This window comes from Rhinolophus sinicus, chromosome 11 (genome assembly GCF_057876585.1).
Source record: "Rhinolophus sinicus isolate RSI-liver-muscle chromosome 11, RSI-T2T, whole genome shotgun sequence".
In the NCBI taxonomy this organism is placed as follows: Eukaryota; Metazoa; Chordata; class Mammalia; order Chiroptera; family Rhinolophidae; genus Rhinolophus; species Rhinolophus sinicus.
In genome coordinates this window covers 10,552,062-10,570,149 of record NC_142511.1, presented here as the reverse complement: position 1 = coordinate 10,570,149, position 18,088 = coordinate 10,552,062, and the positions used below count along the sequence as shown (strand labels likewise).

At 41.8% G+C, this 18,088-nt stretch overlaps 1 long non-coding RNA gene across 1 annotated transcript in view; it reads right to left on the bottom strand.

The window, feature by feature from the left end:
- LOC141569355 (uncharacterized) overlaps window positions 1–16,296 on the bottom strand; it is a 46,897-nt gene extending 30,601 nt beyond the window's left edge. Inside the window, exon 1 of the long non-coding RNA XR_012492897.2 lies at window positions 16,147–16,296. This is a non-coding gene — a long non-coding RNA (uncharacterized LOC141569355). The remainder of the gene's footprint in view (window positions 1–16,146) is intronic.
- Window positions 16,297–18,088: the final 1,792 nt, after the last annotated feature.

The following is an 18,088-nucleotide window of genomic DNA, read 5'->3' as shown; positions in this document are numbered from 1 at the left end:
TCGGTCTAGGGCTGCACATGGCGCTCACTTCTGGCCAGCGAAACAGAAGAAGTCTGGGGAAAGACATTGAGGAGAGTTTTATCTCTGATTTTTAACAAGAAAGAAAAAGAATTCTGTACCTGGAAGAGTTCCCTTTTCCCTCCTTCCCCCGCCTTGTGATTTGGATGTGGTCCTATGAGTATGTGATATCTAGAGTTGCCATCTTGTGACCTTCGTGAGAAGCCTGAAGGTGAACACCACGCACCAATGGTGGAAGAGATAGCATCGAAAGCGGCAGGATCTTCAACAATCGGAGTCACCAAACCAATTGTAAGACTTTTAGCTAAGGAAACAACAAATACCCTGTGGTTAAAGCCACTATTATAGTTTGCTAGCAGTCAAATTCGCCACCACCCCTGTCATGCTAAAGATGACATTTATAGGCATGGCTGAGGAATTTGGACCTTGTCATGAAGAGGAATGGGAGCAACAGAAAAATTAGGACAGAGGAATGAGATGTCAGATCTGTGCTTGTAAACTGTGACTCTGGCTGCTGCGTGTGGAATGGGCTGCAATGGGAGAAACCAGGCTGAGAGACCAGTTATGAAGCAACTGCCATTGCCCAAGAGATTAGGGAGAACCCAAGCAAAAGAAGCAACAATGATCATTTGGGAGGAGGAGACAGCACTGAACTATTTTTAAGTCAAAATAATGTAACTTAGTGACCGAGTGGATGTGAGAGGTAGGGAAGACGAGAGAATCAAGGATATTGCAGTTTCTGGCTCGGTTAACTTGAGAGACTGGATATCTGACTCTAATTCTGGCTTTGCCACGAGCTAGTCTAGTTTCCTCATTTCGAGGGGGTCAGAGTAAAAATATGACAGCACATCGATCTCATCTCGCCTGACAGCTCCCACTCCCAGGAGCCCTTTTTGCTGAGAGGACTAAAAGGGGCCAGGAGGGCCACCTTGGGGAAGAAAAACCTCTCTTCCTCTAGTGGCTCCTCAGATTTATTTGTGCAGCGCTGGGTGATGGGCAACTTTGAACTTTTGTCTGCCTTTTCGGTTTAAACTGACAACAATGCGAGAAGTGGGGCAGAGGGCTTGGTGATGCATGGTAAATTAAAATCAGCAAAACATCATTTCCCATGCACCCTCAAGATTGGTCCTTTATTACACTTCTCATAAAAAGCCTTGTTCATATCCCCTACGATTCATTACTGGGCATGAAGTCTTCCCCCTCTGCAGTGTCTTTACAATCCAGACTTGCCAGCTATAAAGGGCAGCTCTTTGCTTTAGACAAAACAATAGCACAGGTAAAAGTGATGCCTTTACCCCAGTGGGGAATGATGCAAACCAGGCATAAAGCCCGGAGACTGTTGCCAGGAGACATGGCTGCTGGGTGGCAGAGGTCACAGAACCACGGAAGGGATTTCACAAATGACTAATTAGTTTTGTTTTATTTGTCCTTATAGAAGGATTGCCTCAGGCTCATCAAGACTTACTACAGTTTAAATATTTGATCTCTCTCACTCCTATATCACATTTTATGTTTCACACATTATCTCATTTGATGGGGAATGGGTTGAGGAACACCAGGGTCCAGGCCCTTCCCTCTATTCAGAGCAATTCTGAATGACCATCCTGCCCCAGAGCTCCCCATAGGATAAGCTGAGGCCTCTGTGGCGACTGCGTCATAATTCTACCTCTCCCACTGCCAATCCTGTTTCACTCCCACTCTTGGAGGTGTTGCTCCTAGTAGCACTCCCCAATAAAATTCCTGCATGTGTCAAAGAAAAACCAGCACTGGGCCATAGTAAAAGCGGTAAAAACATTTTATTCAGGACTATTGCAATAGGAGAAAAGAGATCTCAGTATAGAACTGGCCTCAACTCCAAATACAACATAGACAAGTGGGGATTTATAGCCAAGGAGTAGGGTTGGGGGAGGTGGGTGGAAAATTACTAAGAGGAAATATCAGGAGTAATGGGGTGAGGGATTCTGACTAAACCGACCTAACAGATTCTTGCTGAGGGCAGGCCAGGGTGGTCACATATCATATGGAGGATACCAGGGGGTGAAGAATTTGATCAGATAGCAAGGATTATCAGGTATCAAGGGTGGGGGAATTCTCTCTAAACTGACTGAACAGGACTTTTGCTAAAACTGAGAGATGCCAGGCTGACAAAGACAGATGCTGAAGCCCAAGGTCAACACTTAGTTGAGAAGTGGCCTTCAAGGAGAATGAATAGGATTTGGTCAGGGAGAGAGTCTTTGTCACATGCAAATTTCTGTCTGTTTCCTGGAGAACCTGACCTATAACACTAACAGAGAATTATCAATCAACTCTATTTTTTCTACACACACACACACACACACACCTATTCTTACTGTCATCATTTTATTATTTTTAAAAAGATACTTTAATTCCAACAAAGGAGCACAATCTCAGAATAAATTTAAAATGATTTGAATTAAATAAGTTTAGTTTCAATAAAAAAACAAAACCACTGGTTAGACAAAGATTTCTTAGAAAGGACACAAAAAGCATAAACCATAAAAGAAAAATTTGGTAGGTTAGACTTAATCAAAATTTAAAAATCTGCTCTTTGATAGTCACTAAAAGACAGGCATCGATTAGGAGAAAATATTTGATAAAGGACTTGTTTCCAGAATATATAAAGTACTCCCACAAAGCAATAAGAATGCAAACAATTCAATTTTTTTAAATGGGTAAAGATCTCTTAATCAAAAAAAGAGACACAGATGGCAAATAAGCCCACGAAAAGATGCTCAACATCATTAGTTACTAGAGAAATGCAAATTAAAACCACAATGAAATGTCACTACACACCCATTAGAATGGCAAAAACCTACAAACTAACCAATCAACCAAAAACCAAACCCTAGTGATACCAAGTGCTAACAAGAATGTAGAGTAACTTGAACTCTCATACATGCGGGTAGGAACGCAAAATGGTGCAGCCATTTTGGAAAACATTTTGGCAGTTTTTTTCTAAAATTAAGCATACATTTCCCAAGTAACCCAGCAATCCTACTCCTCGATAGTTACCCAAGAGAAGTGAAAATGTACATTCATACAGAGACCTGTATGCAAATGTCTATAGGAGCTTATTCACAATTGCCAAAAACAGAAAACAATCTAAATGTCCATCACTGATGAATGGATAAGCAAATTATGGTATCACTATACAATGGAATATTACTCAGCAATTAAAAAATGAAACAACAATAACATGAATGAATCTCAAAATAATTACACTAATGAAAAGAAACCAGACACAAAAGGCTACCTACTGTATGATTGCATTTATATGACATTCTGGGGGAAAAAAACTATAGGGACAGAAGTTACATCAGTGTTTGCCAGGGCCTGAAGGAGAGGTTTACTTTAAAGGGGAAAGAGAATTTTTGGGGGGAGGTGATGAAAATATACTTTATTTTCATAATAATGGTATTTATTCAACTGTTTACATTTCTCAATGCTCATAGAACTATATATATAAAAAGGGTGGATTTTATTGTATTAAATTGTACCTCAGTATACCTAACTTAAAACAAACTCTCTGCATTATGCTTATTTTTTCGTTTTGCCACAGACTAGTGAAAACTTTGTCACCTACCAACCCTGGCCCGTGGGTATGAAGGAAAGCAGGGAGAGCAGGCAGTAGTTATAACATCAAAAGAGAATGTTTCTAAACAGGTGGAGTCTGGAGCGTGTGTATAGCTGAGGAAAGTTTTGACAGGAGAGAGCAAAGTTGCTGGAGAGAAGAGGAGCCGATTGACTGATGGAGTAAGAAAACCACGTTAATCAGAATTCTTGATGGTAAACAACGGAAACCCAATTCAAACAACCTTAAACAAAAAGGAAAGTTTTTGGCTCACATAACTGCAAAATCCAAAAATTTAAAAACAGTGTTGTCAGTACTTGTCTCAGCTCAGGCTGCTATAACAAAATACCATATTCTGGGTGGCTTAAACAACAGACATTTATCTCTCACTGTTTTGGAGCCCGGGAAGTCTGAGATCAGGTGCCAGCAGGGTCAGGTTCTGCTAAGAGCCCTCTTCCTGGCTTGCAGAAGGTCACCTTCTTACTACATTCTCACATGGAGGGGTGGGGGGAAGCTCTGGTCTCTTCCTCTTCTTATAAGGGCACTAATCCCATCACGGAGAACATACCCTTATGACCTCACCTAAACTTAACCAACTCCCAAAGGCCCCACTTCCAAATAGCATCACATTGGGGGTTAGGGCTTCACCATATGAATTTCAGGGGAGACACAAATATTCATCCATAGCAGTACTCTGCCTTTGTATTTCCTGGCATCTTTTGCCTCTCCTCAGCCTTGTTCTTAGGCGGGCACCCTCCATATAAGATGGCCAGGCTCACACCGGTCTTATAGCTGGCAACACCAGAGAAAAGAACTCAACCAATTGTCCTCCTGTGCCCCTATCCATCCTTGAAACAGATTTTAACTGTTCTTATTTGCGTCGTGCCCCCTCTCGTGTAGGGAAAGCAGAATCACGTTATTGACAGCCCAGAGCACGTGGAACGGGGTAGGGGGAGTTAGAAAGGAAGGAATGCAGGGCAGATAGAAAAGAAAAAAAAAACATGGTTGATGCTTATCACAGACTCACAGACTTGGGAAGGGATAGAATTCAAACGACAAATGAAAAGTCACTCTGGTTTTCAAAAGGGGATTCCTTCCCTTGACATAGATGGGAATGAAGTAAGGATGGATGAAATGTAGAAAGGGGGCTGGTTTTTTATTAGGGAGAGGGGAATGTGGTCAGGAAAATAAAGTCATTCACAGTTGCCAGTCCCTCTTCTCTCTATGAAGTAAGAAGTGAGGGCATTTGCTGAGAGTGAATGAATGTGTGGAATAGAGGTAGCGAACTTGATCAGAGTGGTGAAAGGTTTAGAAGAACGTCCAGGGAGATTGGGGGGGGGGGGGGGGGAGGGACAAATAAAAGGATTGCCCAATGGCACCGAGGTGGGAGATAAAAAGTTCTACCAATACCTCAAGGCTCGGTTAAAATATGTTCTCCATGAAATTGTACCCCCATTGGAAGGTATCTCACACTCCTCCAAGCTTCATGCCACTTGGGGCCACTCGTATAGCCCTTATCATGTTTACACAGTACTAAGTGTTCTGCTAGCCACGTTGATCAGTTTCCTGAATTTAAAGACCGACTGTTTGGATAGTGAGTTCAAATACTGATTACCTGAGGTTCTTGACTTTTGGAAAGTGAGTAATAAAAGTTTGGATAGAGATGAATTTACTTAAATATGTATATGAATCTATTCAGTTCCTGAGTTTGGTTAACAAAAGTTTCGATAAAGAGTTTGAATAGTGAGGATAATACAGTTGTGTGCATGCGTGCATGAGTGTGTGTATAAGTGTATTGTGTGTGTGTGTGTGTGTGTGTGTGTGTACACGCCTGTTAACTTGCCTGCTGTATTGTAGTCTCTTGAAGGACGAACTCTTGTGTGACTAATTTTCATGTTTCCAGTTTCTAATGCAGTGGGTGCTCAATATTTGTTAAATGAATAAATAAAAACCAGGTTTCCTTTCACTGCTTTTCTTTGTTCCTACTAAACTTGACTGCTCCATCAAGACAGTTTAAGGTGAAACCGAAAGAGCAGCTTTAAAAAAGTGCTCTGGTAATTGGGACTGCTTCCAACTGCAATTATAAGCATGTGCTTTTCTTTTTCTTTAACCCTACCTCCCCATCGGACAAAACCTGAATCAATTCCAGGAGATGGATTTTGCTGCTTGCGTAAAATGTTCTGGCTTCTAGTCAAATGGACACTGCAGGAGTATATAAAAATGGCTTTGTTCGCCACACAAATGAATTCATTTAAGCAGCACACAGTTTCGATTTCTTATTTACATTTTAGGAGGTTAGAGCATCGAGGGAATTTAAAGGTATCATTATTGTGTGAAAACTGCTGACTAAGCAATACCTACGTGGTAAACAACTTGCTGAACTGCCTGAGTACGTCTGAGATAAGGGCACATTATTTATTGTGCCTGAACCCTGTTTCCGATACAAGGATGGCCCACGCCTAGCTTAAGGAGGAACAATAATTACATGCAACCTTGAACATACAGTACAGCTCTGTTGCTTGTTCTTCATTTGTAACTGTATCCTTGGACAATGCTGAATCTTGGTGACTCCACTGAAAAGATGAAAAGATTCTGATAATGACTGAAACGTCTTTGTTTCTGCATGTTTGCGGGTATACGAGGCCAACGTTAACACAGAGTGAGTGTTTAATAAATAATCACTGCACGAGTGGAAGGGTAAAGAAACACAGACTCTACTGCTGGAGAGGAAAGCGTAATAAAGGCATTTTCCCAGGAGGAGACAAAGAAACTGAATCCCTAGACTCTGTTTTGTAAATACCCTAGAATTGTGTTCAAGGACTCAGGATTTTGAGGAAAGAGAAGAAATACCCATTTTGGACTCAGGATGGAGGTTAACTCACTCCAAGGTGGGTGCTTCCATATTTCAATTCATCACAGCCACAAATGTGATTTGTTTAAATGGGAACACAGGGAGGCAAGAACATCGGATTTAATCTCCATGTGCACTTCTAACTAGCCCTTGGCCCTTGACATTTCGTACAATTCTCCTGAGCCTCAGTTTCCCCATTTGTAAAATGAATATGTCTCACAAGATCTTCATGAAAATTAAATACTATACAGAAACATGTGTAAGAGGGAGCCTGGCATATTTGTTCACTCAACAAATATTTATTGAGTGATAAATATTACATCCCTAAGGATGTAAAAGCAAAAGAGACAAGATCGCATCCCTTGAAGAGCTTACACTCTAGTGCGAAAGATATACAAATAAATGAATATGGAGATAATTATGGTTGGTGCATTATGGAAGCAAGCAGAAGAACTTCTAAACCAGATTGGAGAACCTAGGAACACTTCCTGGGAGAAGCAATGTTCGAGCTGAGTTTTGAAGAAATAGGAGTTGTGTAGACAAAAATGGGAAGGTCATTCCAGAGTGAGCCCTGTGTGCAAAGGCAGGGTGGTGTGAAATCGCAGACTTTCAGGGAACCACAGATAGTTTAGCACAACTGAAGCAAAGGTGTGTGTGGGGGAGAGGCAGCAGAGGGGCGTGGCAGGAGAGGCCAGATCAGGAAGAGCCTTGGGAGCCAGGCTTAAATAAAGTGAACTTTATCACCAAAGCTATGGGCAATAGCTGGAAAGTTTTATGGAGGGGTGGGGCAAAACTACGTTGATGTTTAGAAAGAGCACTCTGGGTGCAATGTGGGGAAAGGACTGTAGGGATGCAGCCTGGAGGAACTGAGTTTAATGTGAGATCCTTATGATAACTCACACCATAAAAAAAAAAAAAAAAAAGAGAGAGTCTGAGCTAAGGTAACGGCAATGGGGAGAAGGAGATGGATGTAAGAGCCTTTTAGGAGGGAGAGCTTGCAGGGCAGGAGGAGAGGGCAGGCAGTGAAGGAAATGAAAGTGTCTAAGATGATTCACGTGCAACTAGGTGGATGATATTGCCATTCACAGAAATGGAAATCACATGAGAAGGAGCAGATCTGAGCCGGGAGGAGGGTGGGTAAACCTAGTGCTTTCCATGGAGGGCACGTTCGGATTTATTGTCTGTGGGTCATCTGGGTAGAAATGTCCAGGAGACAATTAGTTATATGGATCTGGACTAAAAGTATGGGTTGGAAAGCATGACCATGACTGCTGGTTATTCTAGTCGTTACCTATTTTTATTGCTTCTTATTCTTCAGTACTAGAATTCTGCCCCATTCTTCTTCTTTTTCTTTTTTCTGATTGCGTGGCACTTAGAATAAAAACTGCATTTCCCAGTGTCTTTTGTAACTGGGTATGGTCATACGACTAAGATCTAGACAATGAAATATAAGTCACGCTTCATGTGAGAAATTCAGAAAGCCTGACTTTAGGTTCAGCTGATGTAAACCCTGGGTCCTTCCTTCTGCTTCTGTCCCTTCCTCCATTTTCCTGCCTAGAAGATAGATGCTGCCGTCTTGGACATGACGGTTGAGACCACTTAGGGAAGAACAATGAGAGAGGAGGGTCCTGGGCAAGGCCATCACTTTGCCCTCCTCCGGAAGGGACCGTTCATGCTGCACATGTGGATCACACTTCCTGGAGCTGCGTGACACTCAGCCTGTAAGGCTGTAAAGAGAGGCCCAGAGCCTGGGGCTTTGTTATCACGCAGCTTCATTACAGGTCTGGACTATTTACTCAGACTTTTATGTAAGAAAGAAATGAATCCAAAACTTCCCTTTTGTTTACGCTTTTAAACTAGCGGTATTTTAGCTTCCCTCACTTGCAGCACAACCTAATCCTAAATCACACAAAGAGGCACCAACCTGGGGAGAGAGTTGAAGCCACAAACATGGATCTCATCACACAGGGGCTGTGTACAGAGTGTGAGGAGCAGAGGATGACAACAGAGCCTGGACGGCAGGCACTTGAGGGTCCTTCTTACTCTTTCCTCTGTCCCTTCTAAAAGGTTCCTTTACTGTGTTTTCTTTTCTTTCCTGCCTCTGGAATAGGGCTAAGTCTTTCCTACTCATCCAGATATTAAGCCATTGCCATTCTGTCACAGACATCCTATTCTCACCACAAAGATTTACAGTTGAGTGGGCGATGAGGAAATCAGGAGCGATGATTTTAACAGCTTTATTGAGATATAATTCCCATATCATAGAATTCAGCCAAAATGAACACAATTCAATGTTTTTCATTATTTTCACAGGGTTAGTCAACCATCGCCACAATCTAATTTTAAAACATTTTACCCTGCAAAAAGAAATAGGATTTGATGCCTCTTAACAGCTGCTCCCTGTTCCGAGGCAATGATTTTTAACTGTGCCATGGGTTGTCCCTTTTAAATCAGAAGCAAACCAACTGGGGAAACCAATGCCTTAGGCATAGAAAGACAGAGAATGACAAAGCTGAGGCCACTGAGGTTCAGAAGTGACACCAAAAGGGGCAGAACCAGGTCTCCTGCCTTTCCTTTTCCCGCCAATGCCCTTTCACTTTTGCAAATAATGCTGTGGGCATTCCATAGTCTCTGAGTGGAAGTGATAAGGTGACCATGGAAGAATAATGACTTTTTTCTCTTTAGAAATAATTTCAAACTTACAGAAATGTTGCAAGAACTCTATAAAGAACTCCTATATACCCTTCACCCAGGTTCCCCAATTGTTAACATTGTACCGCATTTGTCTTTTATTCTCTTTGGGTATTTACATGCTTTATTTTTTAATTTTTTTCTGAACAATTTGAGAAACAGTTAAAGACATAACACCCCACTATCCCTTAATGCTTTAATATGCATTTCCTAAAAACAAGGACATTCTCCAACATAACTACAGTACAAACATTGGTACAGTGTTACCATCTAATCCACAAACAATATTCAAATTTTACCATCTGTCCCAACAATATCCTTTATGGGTCTAGAATCCCATCCAAGATTATGCCTTACATTGAATTGACACATCTCTTTGGCCTCTTTTACTTTGCAATGATTCCTCAGCTTTTCCTTATCTTTGACATTTGCAGACAGTACCTCCAGTTATTATGCAGAACGTTTCTTAACTTGGGTATGTCTGATATTGCCTTATAATTGGCTTTTGGTCATGCATTTTTGGCAGGGCTACCGCAGAGTAATGCTTTGCTCTTCTCAGTGTATCATATCAGAGTACGTGATGTCCCATTACTGGTGCCGTTAAATTTCCTCACTTAAGCTGGCATTTGCCAAATGTCTCTACAGTAGAGTTAATTAGTACTCATTTTGTACTTATTCATAAGAAATTAATCAGTATACGAAGGTCAGATGATGAAGTTCACGAACTTTCTGCCGTGCACTCATAGTATACTATGAAATGATGTACATTTTCTGTTTCTCAACAAATTTTCATCAACTAGTTTTATCACCCCTTGATGATTCTTGCCTAAATCAATTTTTATTGCAACGGTTGCCAAACAAATTTCTAATTTTATCATTCTTTCTTTATTTATTAGTTGGCATTATACTATGAGGTAGAGTGTTCTCTTGTTTATTTATATCATCTTAGACTCATGGATTCCTCTTTTATTTGTAGTGGGTTGCAATAATTAGTCTCGCCATTTATTTTGATTTTTAATTTTGATTTATTTTGATCCTTAATTGCCCTCAATTTGGCCAATGGAGGCCCTTTCAAGCTGGGTCCTTATGACACGACTTTATCATTCCTGAGCGTTACCTCACTTTCTGGCACAAGAAAATATTCTGCGTCCATTCACCACTCTGGCCTCATGTATCAGTTCCTATGGCTGCTATAACAAATTATCATAGACTTTGTGGCTTAATACAACAGAAATTTATTCTCTCACAAATTTGAAGGCCAGAAATCTGAAGTCATTATCATTGGGCTGAAATCTAGATGCCAGCGGGACTCCCTCTGGAGGCTTTAGGGGAAAATCCATTTCTTGTCTCTTCTTTTTTAAAAAAAAACAAACATTTTATTGGGGAATATTGGGGAACAGTGTGTTTTTCCAGGACCCAGCAGCTCCAAGTCAAGTCGTTGTTTTCAATCTAGAGGGCGTAGCTCACTGGCCCGCGTGGGACTCAAACCAGCAACCTTGGTGTTACGAGCACTGCGCTCTAACCAACTGAGCCAACTGGCCACCCCTCTTGTCTCTTCTGACTTTTGGAAGTGGCTGCCAGCATTCCTTGACTGGTGGCCACATCACTCCAGTCTCTGCCTCTGTGGTCATATTGTCTTTTCTTCTGCCTATAATCTCTGCCTCTCTCTTATAAGGACACTTGTGACAGCATTTAGGACCCACCCCAATAATCTTATTTTGAGAAGAAACTTAATCACATCTTCAAAGATCCTGTTTCCAAATAAGGTAACATTTATGGGTCCTAGGGATTAGGATGTAGGCACCCCTCGGTGGTGGGCCATTTTTCAGCCTATCACACCCTGGGATCAGTCATTTCTTGAAGGTCTGCTGGTTTCTTTTAATGGAGAATGATATTTAGTAGCTAAGGTGTGGATACTAGGTATGCTCATTGCTACTTAACGGTCTTTATTTCCAGACACTCTGTGCAAATAGAGCTAGAAAATTACACAGACAGAAAAATAGATATAGATAGATAGAAAGATATGGATATTATATGCATATATATGCATATATGTATGCATATATATATATATATATATATATATATATATATATATATATATTTATTTACGTAAGTATGCAGAGGGTGCCAAAAAATGTATACAGATTTTAAGAAAGGAAAAATGTATTAAAATTGTAATACTCAATATATATCAATAACAAAAGATGAATCCAAGTCATGTTTGACTTCTGCAATTACAAGAGGTGCTCAATAGTGGTTACCATCAGTGTCTAGACACTTCTGATTACGTGAAACTACTGCTTGAGCACTGTTGACCAATGTGTCTGCTTGTATACATTTTTTGGCACCCCCAGGATATTTATACATATACACACATAAATACACATAAATCTAATTTATCTATTTACATAAAAACCAGGTGTTCAATTCCAACCAAGCACCACAGAGTTTGTTCTAGCCTTCTTCCTTTCTGTATTTGTAGCTCAAATACAGACCTGTCCAACAGCGAGAGGGAGACCTGGTTCCCATTATTCTCAATATGCTTACTTATTTGCTCAATTCCCCTGGAAGCAATCTCCTGACCATGCCAGCTAAATCCAGACAGCCCTGCCAACCACACTGACTATAGGAGGTGAATCCCATCCACCTAGGGAAGGGGAAGGGCGGAGAGGACCATGTAATGAAAAGAGGCACAATATGATTTTATTAGAGAAGTAGAATTGTCTGTGTTAAAGATAAATCTTTCTTCCATTAGCTCAAAGCACCTTCACTTGTGATCTTGCATTTGTCATGCCCAGAGAGAGGTCCTCCAGTCCCAGAAATGAAAGAATGATTTTTTTATAATCCAACACCCTCAAGAGCTTCCCTGCTGAAGGCTTCCAGATGACAGTTCAAAGGTTCCCTTACATAGCACACAGATTCACATTTAGTGCTGCATTTTCTCATCTGTTTTTTAAAAAAATGTGAATTGCCAGACACGCCAAATCTTAAATTGCTTATAGACATAACATTTTCTCAGTTGGATGAACACCTTCATATCTAAAAACCCTTGGAGACCCTGGGGGGAAAGCAATTTCAAAAGCCACTCAGAGACACTAACAGCTGCTTTAGCCCCTCCCTAACTCCCTTTCTGACGTTATTCATGGGAGGAAGGGTGGAGTTCTGCAGTGCCATTTAAATTATAGACAAACGTTGGATTTATACTTCTATTGTGTAATAGCATTGTCTAACACCTAAAATGGGTTTCCTATCGGGAAATAGAGACTGGCTGGGGGGGGATGGTAAGCAGAGGGAAAGTAGTGGATTAGAATGTATTTGGGCGACTCTTCTAGATAAAGTTTTTCAGGCACAATTTTGCTCCTTGCTCTCTGGATAAAAAAATAAATAAATAAATAAGTGTGTGTGTGTGTGTGTGTGTGTGTGTGTGTGTGTGTGTGTGTGTCTTAGTTGTCACAATCTCTGGGCTGCTTATGCATTAATAACGTTCCAAAAATGCAACAGATTTTGTTTTTGCTGCTATCGCGTATGCCAGGCATCTGGAGTGAGACAAGGAAAATGGAAACCTGAAAGCCTCCTGAAATTGTGGCATGATGACAGGAGCTTTTGGTAGCAGGGACTGGGTCTCATATCCCTTTACAGTTACAAAGGTTCAGAAATAAAAGGGAGAACATTAGAAAAGGGGGGGGGGGGGGGACTGGTTACTACACACCACAGTTTAAAAAAGGAAAATGTACATCAGGACAGAGGAAATAACAAGGCAGATTGGCAATATTTAAGCCCTTTTTTACAGGGTTCAGCTATGTGGTGTGACTATAAAGCAAAGAGAATTTCTTTAACACCACACAACTTACTTAAACATTCAAAGGAGTTGTACCCACTTCAAAGCGGTCACCCAGGGAGCCCATGCACAATTCTAAGGCGTATGTGGTCTTTCTGAGCATTTTAGAAACATCTTTTGGAGTTGACTTCAGAGTCACTTAATGAGCCACATAAAAATTTAAGCTTGTGACTATAGCAACGATTATTTTTTCCCCACCAAAACTAGAATTTCCAGCCATTTATTATCCACTTTTATTCTCCTAATTTGACTTTAAAGACTTGGAATTTAAAAAAAAAAAAAAAAAAATCACACTCCAAGATCTTTTGATGCAATTCAAAAGAACATGTCGTTAGTGATAATTATGATATTAATAATTATTGGGCTATCTGGGGTGTGCTGCAGACACTTTCCATACATTTTTTTCCCTTGTCTTGTTCTCCTTTAACCAATGAGGAAACTGAGGCTCAGAGAGAGGTTAACCAACTAGGCCAAGGTCCCACAGTTAAAAAGTGACAGAACTTAATTTGCAGCTAGGTCACCTGCCTCCAAAGCCCATGCTTTTTGCCCTGTGCTACGCCTAAATGAGCACTGCAGTTTTTCTTGAGCAATGGCATCAGCCTTAAGAAACATGTTTTGACCTATGAAGGGCCATTTCAAAAACACAATGCTCATTTGGTTGTACATATTCTTGTTTATTTGTTCAAAGCCGGTCACATTATTTTCCTAGTCGCATCTCCTCTTTTATGTCGCAGAGAAAACATTTACATCTGAAAATGCTAATGGAATGTTACCCACAAATGAAGATGGCAAATGTTCGTAGTACCATTTAGAACAATGATTCTTAGGAACTGGAGGTAGGGGGAGGGAGTTCAGCGCCCCACGTGCACCCCCACCAGCATCTCAAGGAGGCCCGGTTATGAGCCTGGTTTGGAAACAAAGCAGGGCTTTGTTCTAGTGTGCTTTTGTTCTCCCTGATACTTACGACGAATTTCAGAAAATGAAAGAAGGGCATATGATGTTTTCAAGTTTATCACGGGGGTTTTAAAATGCAGGCGTTTTTAATGCAGGAAGACATCATCTGTTTCGCTGTTCTAGAAATCTTTGCCTCTGTGCAAGAAAACACTGAGTGGTAAAAGCCAGAGGTAAAGAGGTCAAAAAAAACATATCTTCAATGCCCATTGTTTAATAATTCAATGCAAACCCTCCTTATTATGCCTCTAAAAATCATTAGTGTTCTGAGAGGCGAGCTGAGGAGCAGCGGCCTCTGGGCGCAGACGACGTGTGCCATGCTCAGACATTCCAACCTGCTCCCTCCTCTTCACAAATCCTGGCTGTGAGAGACAAATGCTTTTGAACATCTGTTCGATAGACAGTTGTGAATAGCAGGGATTCTTTCTGAACGGTTTTGTAGCTACTGTGTCAACAGTTGGGTTTAAGGAATAGCTCCATTTGCACTAGCCTATTGTTTAGAGAATTTAATTGTGTGGCCTAGTGCCTCTTAGAAGGTCAGGGTGGTTGTTTGCTGGGTGAAATGCTACGTTTGAAAAGCACTGTGTGTTCAGGCATTTCAGTTCCACCCTCACTCTGCTCCAGTACACAGTTTTCCTGTGTATTGTTCTTATTTTCAATTATTATCTAATAAGATTCATAGACTCCAGGGACCATATCTGCTTTAGTCACCAGTGCACTCAGCATATAGCATAGTATTTGGCACATGGCAGGTACTCAGTGAATGAATAATCCACAAGTCTTGCCGTATCCTGCTCAGGGATCTGAGCGGGTCATTGCCAAAAGCTCATCTGAGTTCATTGGATCAAATTCCAAAGAGAACAGGAGAGTCAATTTTCAATGATGCATGGGCAGAGTGCCACTGCCAGGCCCTCCTTGCTACCATTTGGCAAGCAAACCACTGCTTACTCTGCCAGCTTGTTGGAAGGAAATGGCACTTTGCAGGATCCACCAATTCCTGTTCTAGAAATGCAAGATCTGGATTTTCTCTATGGCTGAAGTCTGGGGCTTGGCCCAGAGGGGTGGATAGCCCTGGACAATAGCTAGTGCTATCAGCATGACCTGCAGGGACAGTTCTCCAGAGCGGGATCGTTGGTCCAAGCCAAAGAGACCAGCCATTGGACGGGCCTGAGAAGAGGAGCTCAGCTACAAACTAGGAAGTGTTGTGTTGAGAGCAGAGAAGCATGAGACGGGATGCCAAAGCTGAAGAGAGGCGGGAACAAGCCGGAAGACTGGAGAGAGCCGGGAGTCAGCTTGAGACAGGTCTTGCATGGGCAAAGAACCCATCTGGAGAATCTCATCTATGCCACTCTTCTGACGTGGAACTTGTGTTCTAGTCATCTTTTCTGGACTATTTAAAAACCCCGATACTACAGGGAGGGTATTCACAAAACAGAAATCCAGTAGGAAGAACGGAGGCCACTGGAATCAGAGTGAGGACATAGGACGATGGTTCTCGTTAGAACCTTAAAATCACCTGGGGAGCCTTTGAAAGCCATGGATGCTGGGTCCCATCCCTAGAGATTCTTATTTAAAGGGGGGGGGGAGCAAAGCATCAGTCAGCCTGCACAGGACCACTTGTCTAGAGGAAAAAAAGAACATGTCTCAATCCTATCTTTAGACCGAAGAAATTAGTCTTTAAGCAGAAGAAAACAGCCCTAAACTGACTACTGTTCGTTCCATTCTTTCTCTCTGTCTGTGTCCCTCTATAGTGGCCTGACCATCCACCAAACCTCAGGCAGCTCAGAAGCAACAGCCTGAGCTATGCCCTGAGTTAGATATTTGTCACCTGCCTCCCTGTGCACATCCCATCCATTACTGGATGGCATGTATTCCCAGAGCGCCGCAGCTACCTACTCCGTGCCCAATATTAGCTTCCCCTTTGCCTCTTGCTCAGATCACCAGACTGTCTTCTCTGCTTCTCATTAGACTTGCCTCTCCCTCTACCTGTCCCTCTACTTGACTTGGGACTTTCTAGATCCCTGAGTTACAGCATTCTTAAAGCTATAACACACATAAGAGATATACCCTCTTTTATCTTTGGTCTCACGGAACCCCTCTCAGGAATTATATCTGAGACCCTTCATAACCTGTTTCCCACCTGTCACCTAGTTGGGAGCAACATTCTGGGTGCCAGTATTCACAGCACGGACAACACCTTACCATCCTGGGAGAACCATATTTAGTCGGATTTCTTCTCACCCAGAACAGCAACCAGTTCGGTCTTTTCTCCACTTTCTCTCCCTCTCCCCAAATATTGCCATGAATGCCTGCGTTGCTTGTCTGGTCCATACCTCAGCCTCCCTACAGCTGCCTCCTGAAAAGAAATAAGAACTGTGCTGAGTCCTTGCAGGCCAACCTCCACATCTGCTGCTCTCTAGACTTGGATGGCTGGGATCCCTGCAGACACCCAAACAGGCTAAGACCAAAGGGGGAAAAAAAGGAACCTTAATTTGAAAAATCATTTTAATGATTCTGACTATGCCCAGTGGCTGAAATTTGACTTCCTGAACCAACTTGATGGGGTATCATCCTCCCACTGAGGCCTCAGGGTCCCTACAGCTTCTCCCACTTCACAATGGACAAGGTCAGGGATGGTCCTTCCAGACCGCCCCAGCCAGGCTGAGTACCCAACTACTTCATATGGCCCCTGCAAAATGCCTGCTCAGACCTGCCAAACAACCCTGTGCTGAGAGCTGTGAGTATGTCTGGGTCTCCATGGATCCCCTGTTCCCCAAATCCCTGCTGTGTACTCCGCCTACCTCCTGTAACACCACCTGTTACTCTGGCTGGATTGTCCTGACAATGAATGCTGGGTCCCTTTTGCCCACCCTCTGTGTTCACAGAGATTCCCCTGCTTGGCCCTACTTCTTGCCGTTCGTGCAGCTTGGCTGCCACTGAGCATCTGGTCACCATTGTGATTTGGTGACCTTTCCAATAACCCTCAGCCAAAAGCCTTCTGAGCTTCCATTCCAACAGCATGGGGGCGGGGGTGGGGGTGGGGGTTGGGAGGAGGCAGATGGAAAAGACGAGAGTGCTCAGGCAAGAGCAACTGTTGAGAGGTGCCAGGAGAGAGCAGAGCAAATATCCCAGATAACGCTGTTTCCTGATAACCTTTTTGTTTCCTTTCCTCTTATCACTAATTCATTGCAGCTCGAACATGGTGAGTCAAACCCCTCAGGGGAGCTGAAAATAGAAAGGCCGATACAGGTTTTTCCCACCCTAAGATGACTGATAATACGAAACCTTAATCAATTTAAACATGGTGTTTTTCGATATTCTTAAGGAACCACTGGGTTGGATCAAGCAGATATCTAAAACATAATTTGATTAACCAAAAACTTGAATCTAAACACTTTTTAAAAAAGAGCTTGACTACTGTCTAAGGCTAAATATTAACCTTACTTATTGGAGGGCAAAGTTACAAGATCTTATTAAAATAATTAAATGCTAACGAACACTTAGTGACTTATGTTAACTTAGCTAGCAATGGCATAAGCTACACAAAGTCATTGCTGATGTGTATCAACCATGTAGAAATATAGAATAAAACAACTGCCATTGTTGGGCCAGACAAGAACCATTGCTTTATTTCTTAGGAACTCTGAGGTGAAGCCCTAAATCCAAATGTTGAGTATCCCAAAACGTGATTTCTAATGTTTCTTTTGTTACGGAGACACCCTAGGAGGCCAATACTATTATTTGCTTCATTTCATAAATTCTACCAAAAATAATTTCATTGTATAAAGAGGGTAATGTTTAAAGTGATCCCTTCTGGGCATCAAATCTGGTTGAGCATCAAGTGAGTTGATAATATATAAGCTCAGTGATGGATACTGGGATTTATTATACTATCTTCTTTCTCTGTCTCCATCTCTCTAATTATCTATATACCTATATTTATACACGTATATAAAATTTTCCATAATAAAAACCTTTTTAAAATTATAGAGACAAATGTAAGATATCTAGTGCTGTATCTGAAGAGATTAGAGGGTCGGGATTATAATATCCAGCAGTGAGATCAAACAGTAAACAGAGATTGGACGTGCTTAAACTCTTGGCATCATTTAACGTGCCTGCTTAAGTATAGTGAGTGAGAAGT